This window comes from Canis lupus, chromosome 1, assembly GCF_011100685.1.
Source record: "Canis lupus familiaris isolate Mischka breed German Shepherd chromosome 1, alternate assembly UU_Cfam_GSD_1.0, whole genome shotgun sequence".
Taxonomy (NCBI): Eukaryota; Metazoa; Chordata; class Mammalia; order Carnivora; family Canidae; genus Canis; species Canis lupus.
Genome location: NC_049222.1, coordinates 35844743 through 35863288, shown reverse-complemented (window position 1 = coordinate 35863288; position 18546 = coordinate 35844743). Strand labels below are relative to the sequence as shown.

General features: G+C 40.4%; 1 protein-coding gene across 7 annotated transcripts in view; it reads right to left on the bottom strand.

Annotated features, from left to right (window-relative positions):
- Window positions 1-18546, bottom strand: part of STX11 (syntaxin 11) — a 44916-nt gene that overhangs the window by 17204 nt on the left and 9166 nt on the right. The window contains exons 1-2 of one of the 7 annotated variants that reach the window (XM_038526260.1): window positions 17961-18190; window positions 8572-8680 (exon numbers count right to left, since the gene is read on the bottom strand). The exons of 3 other annotated variants lie outside the window; for them this stretch is intronic. The gene's annotated coding sequence lies outside the window, so the exon portion shown is untranslated. Of the gene's footprint in view, window positions 1-8571; window positions 8681-17328; window positions 17922-17960; window positions 18191-18546 lie in introns of those variants that run through there. 3 more of the 7 variants (XM_038526261.1, XM_038526262.1, XM_038526258.1) reach the window with 3 other exon arrangements.

Here is an 18546-nt window from a genome sequence, read left to right as displayed (position 1 = left end):
ATGACCTCATTGAATCCTCCTGTGACAAATAACAGTATGATTTGTTATACTGACAAAGCTAATTGACATGCCCCACTTTAGATTTCTCTGTACTTCCTTCTTTAAAGAGGACCTAAGAGAATTACATGAATCATGGATAAACCACAATTTAAAAAAAAATAAATGCTCAGGCATTTAACATGAAAGTTTTTCGTTTGTATTTTAAAAACACAAACATAAGCAGCATGTACCAAATGATTCTCCTGATGCTCTATGTCACCTACTTGATGATCATGGTTCATTTACATACTTGAATTTTAATAGATTGTACATTTATAATATTCATTATATATAATAATGTTCATACTGCATGCAAACATTAATATAAAACGTAAACAAAAAAGAAGTATGTATTTCTTAACATGTTTGAGGACAGCCTTCCTTTCATTTGAAGATTGTGGTCATAATCAGAGTAAAGAGAAAGAAAAAAAAAAACGATGCTAAAAAAAGATGATCTCAGACACAAGCAGCCTCCACAAGAAAGGCCAGAAACTGTTTAGTAATGCAGTGTGCTAAGTAAGAGTTCTTGAGCAGCGGGGGCAGGACAGCACAAAGACACAGCACTTTTAACCTTGGCTTAATTTCAGTCTGATAAGAGGTTCTGAGAACTTGAAGAGCCAGTTTTGAAATGGAGGTAGATGGTTTCAAGTGTGCCACAAGTCTGTTGTTCAGATTGCCAAAATTAAGAACACTGGGCAGACAAAATGCAACTTTCAAACATGACTCCACTGCCATATGCCACACCTTCCTCTGCCATCCAGGATGACCACAGAAGTTTCTTGCTATTGTACTAAAAAAAAAAAAAAAAAAAAAATAGTGGGACATGAACTAGGTTTATAAGAAACATCAGAAATTGATTATGGTCCTATTAATCTCTCCGAGTGTTAAAGGCAATCAGGATACTTCTTTTCAGAGTTGTAGAGTCTGCTTAGAATTCGGCATATGCTCAGGGAACTATAACAGAGTGGCTATAAGCACTGAGCCAGCTCTGCAACCACTGGGTCTATCCTGACTGCCTCCCTGCTTGCAGAGTTCCCAGCAGTAAGAGAGGGCAGTGCCTAATAGATGGGTGCTTTTCAAAGCTCTGTTTATATCACATTTCTTCTCTCTACTTTATCTTCCCCAAGTATAAATACCTTCTGCATGGGATGGTAGAGAAAATAAAATGGGATAATTCACATAAAGATCTTTGAAGAGTGCCTGGTGGAGTAAGCTCTCTGTATATACTATTGTCTCTTCTGTAATTTTTAATTCACTCAAACCAATGGATATTCAGCAACTAATATTATAAATAATGCATTTGCTAACATACTACTAACAGTTTATTGCCCATCTCACCTACAGTCGTAAGAGAACACTAATATTGGGGGTTTTAAATAATTTTTGTTTCAATTATTTTATTGTGAAATCTCTTCTTGAGTGAAAATGCAAAACATGCTCTTTTTTAAAGAAAAAGGAGGAGGAAGAGAAATCACATGATACAGAATTTTTTTACATGGAAAGAAAAAATTTCACATCACCTACTACTACTATATATAATATATATAACCATATAAAATAACCAATCCAGACTCTTTTTTTTATCTTATAAGGTCATGAACACTTAAGAGACAGCATTGAATTGATCCTGACACTGACATATGAAATGGTTCGACAGTAAACCACAGGAGTTCTCTGGAGTTTCTTCCTGCCAGAGGCATCCCTCAGCGATGCAGGTCCCTAGGGCTGGTGTCACTGCACTTTCTACCATCCACATTTTGGTGCAGGTGAAATCAGGAACAGTGAAAACAACTTGGAAATGGAAAGGGAGTTCTAAAAGGGAAGAGAATCCTTCTGTTTTGTTTTCATGTTTAAGAATCTCAAAATGGTGGGGCACCTTGGTGGGTCAGTGGTTGAGCATCTGCCTTTGGCTCAGGTTCTGATCCTGGGGTCCTGGGATGGAGTCCCACCTCAGGCTCCCTGCATGGAGCCTGCTTCTCCCTCTGCCTGTGTCTCTGCCTCTCTTTGTCTCTCATGAATTAATAAATAAAATCTTTAAAAAAAAGAATCTCAAAATGGTGACCCTAATTCCACACACCCCAGAGATGGTAGAAATGCTAAGTCAGTCTGAGGACCAGTATCTTCAAGATTGAGTGTTTATGAAGTCAGTGACCAGGTGTTCTTTGGGGAGCCGATTAACAATTTTAATTCCATAAACATCCACTGAACATCTCCCTCATACTTGTCTTGGGAAGGTAAGCCCGCCCTATTCCCCACCACATTAGTAAAGTTCTGTTGGTAGTAGTGGTGGGCTTTGTTTTGCTTTCCAGTAGGATACAGGAGCATGAAGATGTTTTGCTCCTCAGCTAACTGATATGAGTCCTGAAAGCAAATGTGGTATAGGAGAGAGGGTGCTCAGCTAGCCATCAGAGGTCTTAGCCCCACTTCCATCTTCAGCTATATAAAATCGAGCAAAACATCTCATGACTCTGAGTGGCAGGTTCCTCACCTGTAAAATGGTAGTAACACTACTTTTCTCACAATGATCTTTTTAGGGTGGGGGTGTGGGTGGGGATGAAGGAAACCATTAAATGCAAATAATGCATGTAAAAGCACTCTATATATTTTAAAGTATTTTACAAACATAGTATTAGGAATTATTATTTTATACCTTTGCTACCTATAATCACTTTACTTCATGAGGTAGTTTATTCAAAATACTACAAGTACTACCCCTTAAGAAACACGTATAGACCATGTGATCTAAAATGACCCTATAAAATACAAATCAAAACCACAATGAGAAACCATCTCACACCAGTGAGAATGGGGAAAATTAACAAAGCAGGAAACCACAAATGTTGGAAAGGATGTGGAAAAAGGGAAACCCTCCTGCACTGTTGGTGGGAATGTGAACTGGTGCAGCCACTCTGGAAAACTGTGTGGAGGTTCCTCAAAGAGTTAAAAATAGATCTGCCCTACAACCCAGCAATTGCACTGCTGGGGATTTACCCCAAAGATACAGATGCAATGAAACGCGGGGACGCCTGCACCCCGATGTTTATAGCAGCAATGTCCACAATAGCCAAACTGTGGAAGGAGCCTCGGTGTCCATCGAAAGATGAATGGATAAAGAAGATGTGGTCTATGTATACAATGGAATATTCCTCATCCATTAGAAACGACAAATACCCACCATTTGCTTCAATGTGGATGGAACTGGAGGGTATTATGCTGAGTGAAATAAGTCAACCGGAGAAGGACAAACATTATATGGTCTCATTCATTTGGGGAATATAAAAAATAGTGAAAGGGAATAAAGGGGGAAGGAGAAAAAATGAGTGAGAAATATCAGAAAGGGAGACAGAACATGAGAGACTCCTAACTCTGGGAAACGAACTAGGGGTGATGGAAGGGGAGGTGGGTGGGGGGTGGGGGTGACTGGGTGACGGGCACTGAGGTGGGCACTTGACAGGATGAGCACTGGGTGTTATATGTTGGTAAACTGAACACCAATAAAAAATAATTTATAAAAATAAAAAAATAAAATAAATTATGTAATGAAAAAAAATAAAATGACTCTATAAAACCACAGAACTATTCTAGTAGCAATTTCTATATTATTAAATTACTCAGGGGACAGAATATTAATGCCCTATATTCACTCAGAACCCCAGGAATGTGGATGTTTTTCATTTACTATATGAAGGAGGGCCAAGGGAATAAACTCATTTATAATGAAAACTTTTATTTCAAAGTGAATATCTCACATTATGCCTGTCAAAGAAGAAAACCAGCTCCTTGCAAAGCAAAACTAACAAACTAAAAAGCGGAGCTGACCAAATTTCTTACACGTTTACCCGAATATAAACATTCCATGCAGTAGTCATGCTGTTTAGTGCTATATAGAATCAACACCTTTAGATATTGAAAAGTAATCCTACAGACCTTTTAATATTAATAGAATTTACATATTCCCTTATTGGGGAGCTTCTATTTTGGTAACATTCATAATTGGAATCAATAAATAAATTCCTATCTATTCAAGATTGTAGAAAATTCTCTAAAGAATAGTTTTATCTATTCCCCCATGCACAGACTGTCAATATCCCCGTAGATTCATTCCAACTGTAAAATGCATAAATTTAAATACCATAACTTTCTGTTGAGCATTTATTAGATTTTAGCATCATATTAAAATATCTCTTTTATTAGCTAAACTATATATAACAGCATACAAATGATGGCATGTTAGATTTATTTTATTTTCATAAACCAAGTTGGGCACCCTGTTAACTAACCTTTAAGTCACATTCATAAAGTAGGCTATGGGGTTGCTGTTCTTGTGCACATCTTTCAGGACATATGTGTTTGCATGGACTACTATGACAGAGACTTTAATGCATTTATTCAACAAGTACTTAGTGAGTACCTACTGTGTGCCAGGCAATATGAGAGGATGAAGTTAGCTCAATGAGCAAAAGAAATGTGGTCTCAGTTCCTTAAAAGTGTTTTTTTTTTTAATAAGCAACAACAGCACAAAAAACTTATAGGAAGAAAGAAATGAAAATTCAGAAATGTGAAATAGGCTTCTGATATATTTAAAGTACAAAGATAGCTGAAACAAAACTGACTTATGTAACTTCCTGATTTTCAACACACTTAAAGACAGAACTACGAAGATAATGAAGGGAGATACATTTTTGGTTTTCTGTGCAAAGGCAAAAAGTTTCTTAGTTTCAGTAACTGGTGTCAGCTATGATACAAAGACATAATAGCTTAGTATTTAAAAGAGGGAGCAAAGTCTAATAAACCTGCGTTGGACTCCCAGCTCTGAGCAAACTGGAATAATACTACCAACCTCAAGGGGTCCTCACTAAGGTGCCTGATACACAGTGAGTGAATTCTCAACAAATGCAAGACCTATAGTTTTACTCCTGATGGTCAATATACACACTCTCCATGAACATCAACAGAGAATTTGTAGATTATAGTTATTTGCTTTTTACTTAACTGCCCTCAATCTGTCTTGGCCTATAGAAGCTTCGCTACCGCCATTTTATCCTGCCTTCCTTCTAGACATGCCTTCCAATCAGAGATGACTCTCACCCCGCCCCAACCCCATGCAAATCCAAACTTGTCCACTTAAACATCGCAGTCCTATGTTCCAGCCTCTGCTTTTTAAGGCAATAATAGCTATTTTTGATGAATATATCCATTCTTATGTGCTTGTAGCTTAATTTACCACGCTTATTCTAGAAAACACATTTGTATTTTTTTTAAGATTTTATTTATTCATCATAAGAGACAGAGAGAGAGAGAGGGAGAGAGAGAAAGAGAGAGAGAAAGAGAGAAAGAGAGAGAGAAAGGGGCGCAGAGACACAGGCAGAGGGAGAAGCAGGCTCCATTCAGGGAGCCCAATGTGGGACCTGATCTCGGGTCTCCAGGATCATACCCTGGGCTGAAGACAGGCGCCAAACCACTGAGCCACCCAGGGATCCCCGCACATTTGTATTTTTAAAGATGATCTTTGTATTCTGGATAAAATGGCAAAGTAAATAGTATTTCTGCTCCCTTCCAAGATCCTACTAAAAGAACTTTCACAAAGGCATACACCAACAGGGAGAAAGAGCAGAGAGAAGAGATCAACAATAAAATTCTGAAAGTTGTAAAGCAAGTGGATGAGGGATAACTAACATAGTAGATATTTTAAAATTTGAATCCTAAGCTAAGAAACAAGCATAAGATAAATACCCAGGAATCCAAATTAGAAGGCCAAGTATCTATGAAAAAGGAGGTGATGGAGTAACAACTGAGTTTGGTTAAAGCCTTTTTAAGAAAAGGAAAGGATCTGTCATCCCTTATCCCATCTTGGCATGAGAGTGCAGGCTAGATTCTGAACCTATACCAAGGGAGAGGTACTTATCTGAAGAAAGGAGGATGAGAAGAATGTTTTTTAATATGAAATGTGGACCTTCAAGCCCTCTTCCTTCACCTACTGTCCAGCAAACCAACCCAGATCCTACAGACAGGACAATAAGAGATCTTTTCCATTAAGTACAAAGGAGAAATAAAGAGGTGAAAAATAATAGAGAAAATGAAGAATTTGGAGGTCCACTACTTTAAATTAAAATTCTGCGTAACAATAATTTCAGAGAGAAGACATCATATAGTGGTGGGGTAGGGGGAAAGCACAGAAACACACCTATGAAGCAACAAGAGTCAAAACGCTTTGGACTTCTAAACGGCAACATCGGAAACAACAAAATAATGAAACAATACCTTTAAATTTTTGAGGAAAATGTATTTTCAGCCCAGGATTCTATACTCAGCCAAACCATCAATCAAATATGAAGTAGAATAAATAATGTTCAGTTATACAAAGCATCAAAAAACATTTCCTATGCCCTTTCTCAGGAAGAGAGTGGAGAATGTGTTCCAACAAAACAAGGAAGTGAAGCAAAAAAGATAGACTATAGAATCCTAACATGAAATCCAGCAGAGGAGAGAGGCAGAGGGCATCCCAGGATGACGGCAATGGGAAATTCTAAGATAAGAGCTGGCACGTGACTGGAAAGCCCATCTGTCTAGATTAGGTGAGATGACAGGAGAGATCTCTTCAGAAAGATGAAACTCAAAATTCCTGATGGGTCAAAATTCCTTGGGAGGAGATGTAGACAATTTGGGGTTGAATAGATTATAACCATAAATAAAACTAAACTATTAACAACAACAAAAAATGCAGACAGTTAACCTCCAGGAAAGCTAAAACAGATTATGTAGTCAGAGGACAGTAATCCTGATATAAACCATGGATCTCTTGTGATTAGCATTTTCCTAATCATAAGCCTATAATTACTAAATACTGATCTAACTCAAATTGGGATTCTGCTGTATTGGAAGGATGGGGAAAGGAACAAGAGGGGTACGTGTCTCTAACAGAGAGGACTAAAATGAGCTAAATTATCTTCAGTAAGGAAAATCAATAGATAATGCCCAAAATGGAAAAATCAAGAAATAGTATGTTATTTCAAGATATAAATATAAAAACCAAAAGAATCAGTAAACATAGTAAACATAAAAGAAAATGTAAACAGAGTTAATACAGTTGACTTAGGGGATGGTGAGATGAAATAGAAAGGGACTGACCTTTTTCCATCAGACTTTCATTTTTCATTAGTTTTATAGAACTTTTTGACTCTTTAATTATGTATGTATGTTTGATAAAATTAAAAACTACAGAAAGAAGACAAGTGTAAGGAAAGCAAGGAAGGAAGGGAGGCAGGGAGAAAGAGAGAAACAAACAGGAAAAAAGAACAAAATGGGCTTTTTGGTAATGCTAACAGGGTAATGTTGTGAATTTTGGCTGGAGGGTAACCAGGAGTTCTCAATCCTGCCTGCTTACTACTTTCTCTCTCTCTCTCACATAACCATCTCTTCACAGATTCCACTTTAGAACGCACACCTAGACACATTTGTAAATGGAATCTGGAATTCTCCCCAAGTTAATTTTTTGACTGAACTAAATCCAAAATTCCCACCAGGATTTAAAAAAATTCTAAAAAAAGAAAATGATCCTTAAATAAAACTCAAATAATAAATGATTAAAGTTTTTTTTTTTCTAAATTGAAAAGAAAATAGCACTGGTGGATTGAGGAAAGCCCTAGCAGATATTACCACTTGTCATAAGACAGTAATTAAAAGCATAATCTTTTTACAAACATAAAAATTAGATTAATGGATATGAGCACAACACTGAGAAACAGACCAATTATATATAAAATGTTAGTATATGAGGAAGCAACCACCAAAAAGTAATAGAGGGGAAAAAATGTAAACAACTAGGCTGGTAAAACTGAGCAGCAAGAATTTATTCCTCTCTAATCCTTACTGGAGACCCTATAATATGCCTCAGAGACATCAAAGACTTAAAAATGCAAAATCGTTATGTAACAGAAACACTAATGGAAAGAAAAGTTGAATATCAGTAATCTGGGAAAATAACTTTCTATGAGATGTGAGGCTATGGAAGAAATCTCAAAGAAAAAAGATAACCAAATTTGACTAAATAAAATGTGGAATCTCTCTGGAAAAAAAAAGAATAACAAATATTAAGGATTCAAGCAAAAGACAGAAGAAAATATTCACACAAAATATAACAAACATTGTATAGGTACTCAATATTATATGCAGAGACAACCCCAACTGGTAAGAAAATAACATGACAAATTATCGAGCAAAGTATATAGAAAGGTATTTCACAGGAGACAAAATATTCTTAATAAAAATATGAAATTATTATCTACTGTTTAGCAAATAAATACAAATTAAAAATAATACATTAGTTTAGACTTATTATCTTAATAATCAGAATATAAGACTTATCTATGCTTTAGTTACTAAGACTATACGGAAAGAATACAAACTGAAAGCATATATTGTATACATGACTGGACACAGAAGGTATAATGCAAGCTAAGTGAAATAAGACAGACAAAGACAACCTGGGACAATTCTGGGACACCTGAGTGGCTCAGTTGGTTAAGCAACTACCTTCAGTTCAGGTCAGATCCCAGGGTGCTGGGATCGAGCCCCGCGTCAGACTCCTTGCTCCTTGCTCCTGCTTCTCCCTCGCCCTCTGCTGCTTTCCTTGCTTCTCTCTCTGTCAAATAAATCAATAAAATCTTTTTTAGAAAGTCAGACAAAGACAAATATCATATGATTTCACTTGCACATGGAATCTAAAAAAACAAAACAAATGAAAAAACAAAACAGCAACAGACTCATAAGTGCAGAGAGCAAACTGATGGTGCCAGAGGCATGGGAGGTGATGGGCTGGGAGAAGTAGGTGAAGGAGATGAAGAAGTACAAACTGGTTGTTATAAAATATATAAGTCACAGGAATATAAAGTACAGTCCAGGGAATACAGCCAATAATACTGCAATAATGTTGTACGGCGAGAGATGGTAACTATACTTACTGTGGTGAGCATTTTGTAATGTATATAAATCTCACATCACTATGTCATACACCTGAAGCTAATACAATATTCTATATACTATGCTTCAATTGAAAGTAAATTTTTAAAAAATCCTCATTCTGTGTTCATGCTGTTATCAGTGGTGGGTATAGGTAACCAGATGTCAACAGGAGAAAGTGTCTCTAGCATTCTGAGTTTCAGCAAGGGTAATTAATAACTCGACAAACTTTCCAATTAAACAACAAAAGTATACTGCCTAACTGGGGCTTTCTTCTTTTCAGATGAGTTGACACTACCAACATTTTGATTCTTTAGGAAACAAGCTCTATCTTCTAAAGAGTTTTCAAAAGGAAAAATATTTCATTTCACCAAGATAGTCTTTTCTATGAAAAAAAAAAGATTTTATTTATTTATTTGAAAGAGAGCATACAAGACTGCGTTGAGGAGGAGCAGAGAGAGCGCAGGAGAAGCAGACTCCCCACTGAGCAGGGAGCCTGATGTGGGACTGGATCCTGGGACGCTGGGATCACGACCTGAGCCACAGGCAGACACTTAACCAACTTAGCCATCCAGGCACCCCACCAACATAGCCTTGGAATTTAAAAATCCCAATCCTGGGCAGCCTGGGTGGCTCAGCAGTTTGGTGCCTGCCTTCGGCCTAGGGTATGATCCTGGATCCTGGAGACCCGGGATCGAGTCCCATGTCGGGCTCCCTGCATGGAGCCTGCTTCTCCTTCTGCCTGTGTCTCTGCCTCTCTTTCTCTCTCTGTGGGTCTCTCATGAATAAATAAATAAAATCTTTAAAAAAATAAAAATTCCAATTCTTAACGAAAATCTAAAAGTTGAGCTAATTTACAATTAAAGTATTCAACCGGGTTCAGAGTGGACTAACTCATAACCTGTACTTCAGCAATAAATCAAGTTTGAACTATACAAAATAGAAAGTGGAAGAACAAATGTTGAGAATGATTTCCTAACTATTCATATACTTCCTATATACAGCAAAAGTAAGACAAAACATTAGAACATAAATTGAGTCATACCTGAAATAAGCCAAGGAACATGCCAAAGCAGAGGAAGAAAGATGTAAGAAAACATGGTCAATGGTCATCATAAGACATCACATGTCTGTTCACTTGAAGTCACACTTCAAGCCTGAGTTATATTCTCATTTGCACTATGGTTTTAAATCCTAATCTTTAAATCAGTGTTATTCTAAGATGCTGGATGGTGTAGACATGTGTCTAAGCTGATTCAAGTGAGACCCGGCAGGACATTCTATACCACCATCTACATCTAATAAGTGCTGCTCCATGATGACTTAATGATCCCTTCCCTGCACTCAGCCAAGTGGATGGTATTTTTAGTAATTAACGTTGACATTCACAGACTAAATATGCATGTTTGCACTTGGCATATCTGCTTTGTGATGTCAGGTTAAATAAGTATGTTCTTTTTTTTTTAATGATTTTTTCCCCCATCTTCGAGACACATGATTTTTTTTTAAGATTTTTAAAATTTATTTATTCATCACACACACACACACACACACACACACACAGAGGCAGAGACACAGGCAGAGGGAGAAGCAGGCTCCACACAGGGAGCCCGATGTGGAACTCGATCCCAGGACTCCAGGATCACGCTCTGGGCCGAAGGCAGGTGCTAAACCGCTGAGCTACCCAGGGATCCCCAACAAGTATGTTCTTAATAGAGAACCCATTTGGTTACTTTCTCAACCCAAGGATCACCTCTTAACCCAGATATTACATTTTAGGTTATTTATTTAATGTAATAAAGTATAATAGAAGAGCTGCAGGAGATTCAAAGATTTAAAAATCCAGAAATCATAATCCCTGCCCTAGACTAAATTTATAATTTAAGGGGAGAAAAGAAGCAGATACAGAAATACTAAAAGAGCAGGGCAGCCTGGGTGGCTCAACGATGTAGCACCGCCTTCGGCCCAGGGCATGATCCTGGAGACCCGGGATTGAGTCCCACATCTGGCTCCTTGCGTGGAGCCTGCTTCTCCCTCTGCCTGTGTCTCTTCCTCTTTCTCTCTCTGTGTGTGTGTGTCTCTCATGAATAAATAGAGCAAATTAAAAAAAAAAAAAAAAAAAAGAAATACTAAAAGAGCAAGAACTGGCCAGAAAAAAGGAACAAGAACTTAGCATGACCTGCCAAGCCAGGCGGAAGCTACAAACTTCAACAGCATTGCTGCATCTTCTCTCACCAGGGTCAAGAATGTGAAGCAGGAAGATGAGAAGCAAGAACACATGCTGACCTCTGAGGAAATGTGCTTCAAACTTGAACTGAAACAGAGCCCGAAGGCAAATCTGTCAAGTACCCTCCTAGGCCATAATCATCAGATTCTTAAAATTAACTTTTAAAAGTTGTCATACAAGTTCATGATTTTCAGACTTTAAATTTATTTTCTTTTTACCATATATTACATGTTAAAACATTAATCAACTTCAAGCAATGGTACATCGAATGAGTTACCAAGAGAGTTCCTTCTCTGTTCCTTGCTCTGTGTTTTATACTCATTAAGTGAAGGAGTCATGTTCTTACCTCTCTTTACCAATGTGTGTGCTCACATACTGGACAGATACACACACACATGCAGGATCGGTCGATTTTAAACTAGATAGATCAAAAGATTTTCCTTTGTTACAAAGAGGCCCTTTGTGTTATAACCAAAGCCAGCCTCACAGCTTCTATTTTTATATGTTTCATGAGAATGGAAAACCCTCTGACCTTAGACTAAACTGGACTGGCTCTATGATCTCACACTTTGTGGTACTTCCTCTTTCCTGATATTTACTATATTCTATTGTTAATTTTTTTACTGCCCATCCTTTCTGCTTGCCTATAAGTTCCATGAGGGGCTGTACTTGTTGCATTTGGCATATACCCCAGAGCACCCAGCACAGAGCATCAAAATGCCCTAGGAGTTTATCAGACTCTTTAAGTGAGTCTGATACTTCCTGCAATGACCAGACTCAGAATTGGTAGTTTTAGAAGTGCTTTTCCCTTTGATGAACAATAATCATTCCCTATTTCAATGAAGAAGATAATATATTTTCTTGTCATAGTTCTCTCTCATCCTAGTGGATTTAGTTATAAGGCAGCACCTCAAAGCTTCATCTGAGATAAAATGTCTTGGAACTTTCTTATTCTCCTAGAAAGTTTACTGATTCCTATAAATTCACTGACTTCCCCCCTATGACTATTCAAAGAATTTGGCATCTCTCATTTAGCTACTAAAAAGCCAAATCAGACTCATCCCTCTCTCTTTCTAGAAATTTTGGGCAGAAGCCAGCCAGGGAATTGGGGACAGTCTCTCATGGCCACACCAAGAATTTGCTATGAAAGACAAGGGGTGAATTATTAAACCTGCTGGGATCAAGGCTCATGTGTTGCTCTGTTATCCCACTGTTTTTTGTAACTTCTTGCTAATTTGAAAAATCCCAATAGGCTTAGTCATCATCAAAAGCATAATAGTTTAGGTCAATGGTTCTCTAAGTAGAACACATATAAAAATCACCTGGGTAAATTTTTTTGAAAATATCAATTCATATGCGCCACTCTTAAAGATTCTGTCCCAATAGATATCAAATGTGGGCCTGGACTTTGTTTTCTTTTTTGTTGTTGTTTTGGGGAGTTTTTTTTTAGAGGCTCCAAGTAATTCTGATGATTACAATCTACAGGCTACATACTGAGAGTCACTGGACTGGTCTGAGGCTTTTCAAAGGCATAGAAAGATGAGGGGGGATGAAAGGAGAAAACAGAGGAAATGCAGGTCAATATCACAAAATTGTTTACCATTCAACAATGATAAAGCCCAAATTACAGCAAAGACCACAATTCGTTACACTTTTGTTCTAGGTCTGGACAGCCAAGGGCCTTTTGTTAGCCATGGGCATCAGAAGTTAGTTTTCTACAAGGCACATCACTGCTTTCATCCCAGTCTTCCCTCACCGGGCTCCCCTTCTGCTCCTAATCTTCCTAGGATTAAGGCTACTTTGTCTTTTTGCTATCTGGTCAGCTATTCTAAGCCTTTAAGGGCTTTGGACAAAATGACAACTTTCTGGGCTCCACTCAGCAGGGCAACAGTTTGGGTCAGAAAGACACAAACAAGGCTCTAGTGGAGGAGGATGCTCTCTTGCACACAAAGGTTGTAGATTATGTGGTATGCTGATCTCCTTCAGGACCAAGGCCCTCAGTCCCCCAGTTGCCAGAAACGTTGGCTTACTGAAGGCTCAGAGTTCCAGGAATTGCCTTTGACTGAAGGAAGCTGCTTAGTCCAAGAGTGCACCTCGTGCCTGGGTGTAGCCCACGGCCACTAACTAGTCCTTGCAGAGAATGCAGATGACTAGCTAGCTCCCTTACTTGCCGAACAATTCTGAGGGGGCCATTCCTCCTTCAAAGTTTCCTGCTGTTGAGGCCTCCATTGTACAGGCGCTAAAGTTCATTTTCTCCCTCTGCATAATCCTGCTGCTTTCTCCCTGACAAGTGTTATTCCCACGGCATCTCCCATAAACCTTCTGTATGCAAATCTCACCGTCTATTTGCAGGGAATGTGACCTAAGATGCTAAACTTGCCTTTTTCAGTTAAGCACTAACAGCACTGGGTCATGGGCCTCTGTACCTGACTTCTTGAGTAATCAAGGGGTCACTTAATTTCTCCAAGTGTGTCTTTCCTCAAGTATGGAATTCAAATACAGATGACAACAGCAACAATAATACCATTTCTGTTTTGCCAGGTTTTTATGGGAATTAAAAGAGAAAATATATATGAGAGTCCTTTGTAACTAATGAAGAAGAGCTGTATGATACTATCGGCTAACATCATTGCATCCTGGCTTACCATGTAGTAATCAAGGAAGAGGGAAGGAGGATGGAGGATATCTACCAATACGGTACAATTCAGCTTACACACTGTGTGTCACTTTCTCAAATCAACAGATTTGTGTCACTAATCAGTACAGCCGGACACATAATAAAAAAAAATTAGAAATAGAGGCACCTGGGTGGCTCAGCTGCTTAACCATCTGCCTTCAGCCCAGGTCATGATTCCGGGGTCTTGGGATTGAGCTCTGCATTGGGCTCCCTGCACACTGGGGAGCCTGCTTCTCCCACTCCCTTTGCTGCTCCCCCCTGCTTGTGTGCTCTCTCTCTTTCTCTGTCAAATAAATAAATAAAATCTAAAATAAAAAATTAAAATAAAAAATTAGAAATAAAACCAAGAGGTGAGTTGTGCATTGCTGCAATCCTGAAACTGAAACAGAAGACAGAACCATATTTGTTCACTCTGTTTCCATCTGAAGATAGCAAGAGAGCAATTTCCACTACTCTGTAAAGTCAGAATTCACATTTTTACCCAATAAGTTAGTTATGCAATGAGTAATGGAATAACATTTTACATCTCTGAATACAGAAACAAGTATACAAAATGATGAATATTTTCTTGGGCAGTTTAATATTTTCTGGATTACCCTGATACTGTATCCACTGAAAAGAAAAAAAAAAAAACACAACAATACAAAATCAAGTTGGAAGCACTCAGCTCAAGAAGGATAAGTGGAAGTTATCAATTCTAAAACTATGCTTTATATGAAAAATTACCAAATTATTGAGACTTACAAGAGGTTAAATGAATAATGTCTGCTATTCACAGACTCAGAAGGAGTGGCTAACAATGACTTAATCTGACCGATGGCTTTATTATTAGCAGAAGTCACAGAATGGAAGGAAGGAAGCTGAGAGAGCTATAAAGCCCCCAACTTGAGTGATTCTCTGCTCTCAGAGAAACCACAGTTGAAATGAAGAGGCAAGACAAACAAACCCACATGAAATATTAACCAAAACCCTTCCTTATTATTTGAGCACTGAATGAATTACAGACAGGCATACAGGAATTCAGACAAAGGTGTGAACATGTGGGCTGGATCATTCTGGAAGGCTTCCTGTCAATCTCATATAATAGGAAGCTATAAATTCCTTGATGTCCTGCTAAATCTGAAGAAATGCTGAATGAAACATTCCTTCACACATGGAGAAAAAACTTTAAAACTTCTAACTTCAGGGGCACCTGGGTGACTCAGTGGTTGAGCAGCTGCCTTTAGCTCAGGTTGTGATCCTGGGGTCCTGGGATCGAGTCCCACATCGGGCTCCCCACAGGGAGCCTGCTACTCCTTCTGCTTATGTCTCTGTCCCTTTCTCTGTGTCTCTCATGAAAAAGTAAATTCTTAAAAAAGCAAAAACAAAAAAAAACAAAAAAAACCTTCAAACTTAAAATGGTTTGCTGATTCGGTTTAGGTAGAACATTAACTCACTGTTCATAATCCTTAAATAGTTCAAAGTAGAGGCTTTTGAGGAAAAGATAATTTAGACCCTGCTTGGTGAACAATCAAAGTCTTAATCCAACTCATGAAACAATGAGAAGAGTGAAGAGCTGAGGCCAGATTCTGGGAGGAAGCGGGGGAGCTAGGCTTGTTTGTCAAAAATTTATAGGGACCAAAGGAATCTACCTGGATTCTGAAAATAGAAAACAGGCCCTAACCCCTAGAAATCTGAGTCATTTGCCCAGCTAAAATCAAGAGGACAGGGGATACTGCAGGCCAGTTTAATTAATAAGATTCTAGAAGTTAGAGGCAAGACAGGCAGGTAAACACCTGCTTAGGGTAAAACTAGAATAAAACAGGCCCCAGAAGGCACTGCTCTGTGGATTAATACCCCTGGCCAGCCTTTCTGTTTCCCCACAAGAGGGATACTACAGATTTCAGTGACAGATCACTGACCGCATCTAAGGAATGCAAAGCAGTCAACACTCAGTGTTCGGTGAGAGTCGTATCCTAAGCAGCTCTAAAGGCACATTTGTTGAAGCTCTGGGAACTCTCAGCCAAAGTGAGTCTCCATAAAAGTGTCTACAATTCACAGGAGAAATTTTCTGATTATTCTAGGCCTATTCCTAGATCAACCAAATATATTTTGGGGTGAAGGTAGGGGGATGGGTACCATGCAGCACAATGTGGCCACTCAGGGCCCATCTTATATATGAGGCCATTCCTGGATGAGAAAGAATTGTGGGCATCAAGACAGTGACTCCACTTTGAGTTTATCACAGTGTCGGAGATTTCATTCATTCATTCACTCATTCATTATCTATTCATTGTTAGAGATATCATACCAAAGCAATGTGGCTCAGAATGTAAGTTCTGGAACCAAGTGCGTGGGATCAGTTCCTAGCTCTATCAATTACTAACATAACACTTTTTTCACCTGTCAAAAGCAGTTGATTATAGTACCTAACCCACAGCAATGCAGTAAGGAGTTAAAGATTGAATTCACAATAATGAGTGCTCCTGAAAGTTTTTAAATAAATAATAATAATAGCTAAAATGTACACAGTGCCTAGTGCCAGGCACTATTCTAGACTCATCATGTGAATTCAGCCTAAGGTCCTCATGGTCCTTTACCACAAACCTATTCTTCTACTTGCATTCCAATCCTAGTCATTTACTAGGAATGTAGGAATCATCCTAAACTCCTTCCTCTCCCTCACTTCCCACCCCTAAAGATATGGTCAAGTTCTGCCTTTTATCCATTCAGCTCCTTCCCTCTTTTCCACTCCTATCACAGCTTGACTCAAGCCTTTTCCAATTTCTCTTAAATATTACGGTAATCTCCTATGTGTCCCCCTAAGGCTAGGGTTGTCCTCATCCAATCTGTCCTCCATCTTAATTCTAAATGGTCTTTCCAAAACGCCTGTCTGACAATATCATTCACCTGCTGAAATCTTCTATAGGAAAAAGTCACAGGTCCAACATGGCACATGAGGGTTTGTGATTTGGCCCAATCTGTCTCCAATATGTGGATTCAGAGAGTGACAATCACTATGTAAGATGATATATTTCTACCATACCATACCAATTAACGTAATAACAGATGGTTATTGAATAACAAACTTAATTTTCTCTTGGGCCTCTGTAGCAAAGCACAGGATGTGAGTGATTATCTTATATCGGCTCAGTGACCCTAGCTGGTCGGCGGTACCATCTGTCGTTTTAGGAAACTGAAAGCTTGAACTGTTACTTCCTATACCACCCGGCCCAGTTTAGGCGTGCATGCATTTTACATCTTAATCTCACTTTACACACACCCAGGAAAAAACCTCACTTTTCAAAAGTTCATTAACAAAGTCTCACAATTAAAAGAGCAGCCCTGTGAGTCATTTCTGGATACCCGTGTGGAAATAACAACTCCTCCCTTTGCTGAGAAATGGCTCAACAAGTGCATGAGAACCACAGGAAGTAATAATACAGGCCTTAGCTATTGTCAGAGGAGTCCAGTATTCATTCCCTCCCAGGATGGCGTGGCTCTTGCTGTCACGTTGCCACTGCTGCTTGTCTTCCTTCTTCTAAAAATAGAGCCTTTCTTATGTGGGCTTGGAAGGAACTATTTCAAGGCAGTATCAATTTATCCGTATTTCCTGGCTCCTGAGTCCTACTGTCAAGTTCAAGTCAAGAAGTACCCATTCTGGGGTTTTTAAGAAAGTGTAACCTAAAACAAGGGAGTGTACAGGTGATCACACCTAAGTGATATCCCCGGTAATTCGTCCAAAGAACTTCAGCTTCTTCTCGAATCAAAACAAAAGCAGTCTTAGGCGCACACTTTGCAAGGGAAGCCTCCCCACCGGTACCTGACATAGTTTCTACGAAGCCCTAAATGCGCAGTCCCTTGCCCACCAGGCGAAAAAAAGGAGAAATCACTCCGCTGTGCAGGAGAAAGGCAAGGCCGAGTGCCCGGAGGCGCGAAGCGGGGGGTGAGCCCGGGGCCGGACCCCAAGTGCCCCCCAGACAGCGCTCGAAGCCCCAGCCCGCGAGGCCCCCGGCCCCCGGCGACCCTCGGCTCCCGGGGCAGTAAGGAGAGAGGAAGACGTAGAGGGGGAAAACGAACCCGCAGGAGGACGGAGCGTGCGAGCCGAGAAGCCCCGTCCTGCGCGGGCGCCGGTCCCGCGCTGCGCGCCGCGAGGAGGAAGGAAACCTGTTGCGCGACTCCTGGCGGCGGGGCTCCGGGCGCCTCCCGCGGCCCGGGCTGGGCTCCTCGTCGGCCGCCTGAGCTCCGCGCCGCCCGCCCGGCCCCGGCGTCGGGAGCGCCCACGGCCGCGGGAGCAGGCCCCGCCCCGGGACCGCAGCGCCCGCCCCCCCGGAGCCCCCGAGCTCCTGCGCCCCGAGAGCGAGAGCGAGAGCGAGAGCGGCCGCGCCTCCCCCGCCCGCAGGAGCGCCTCCCCGCCGTCCGCGTGCCGCGTGCCGCCCGCCGCCCGGCACCTGCCCCCATCCCCGCCCGGACAGGCGGGCGGGAGGCGCCGGACTTTCCCCGGGAATCCCCGGGCGCTGCTGACGCGGGGCGGCCCGGAGTGTGGGTGTGCCTGGGAGAGGCCGCTCGGGCGCAGCCCCGCCTTGCAGGGCCCGCAGACCCAGCCCTCCCCAGTGGCCTGAGCCCCAGCCGGGTCGTCCGTGTGTTCGTTCGCTCACTCACTCAC